The sequence below is a fragment of the Lupinus angustifolius genome, chromosome LG18, assembly GCF_001865875.1.
Source record: "Lupinus angustifolius cultivar Tanjil chromosome LG18, LupAngTanjil_v1.0, whole genome shotgun sequence".
In the NCBI taxonomy this organism is placed as follows: Eukaryota; Viridiplantae; Streptophyta; class Magnoliopsida; order Fabales; family Fabaceae; genus Lupinus; species Lupinus angustifolius.
In genome coordinates this window covers 12,500,657-12,500,955 of record NC_032026.1, presented here as the reverse complement: position 1 = coordinate 12,500,955, position 299 = coordinate 12,500,657, and positions in this window count along the sequence as shown.

The following is a 299-nucleotide window of genomic DNA, read 5'->3' as shown; positions in this document are numbered from 1 at the left end:
TCTTGATTTTCTTGATTCTTGATTTTCTTTTCTGGAATCTTGATTTTCTGGATTCTTGATTCTTGATTTTCTCGAATCTTGATTTTCTCGAATCTTGATTTTCTCGATTCTTGATTTTCTTGAATCTTGATTTTCTTGATTCTTGATTTTCTTGAATCTTGATTTTCTTGATTCTTGATTTTCTTGAATCTTGATTTTCTTGATTCTTGATTTTCTTGAATCTTGATTTTCTTGATTCTTGATTTTCTTGAATCTTGATTTTCTTGAATCTTGATTTTCTTGATTCTTGATTTTCTTGA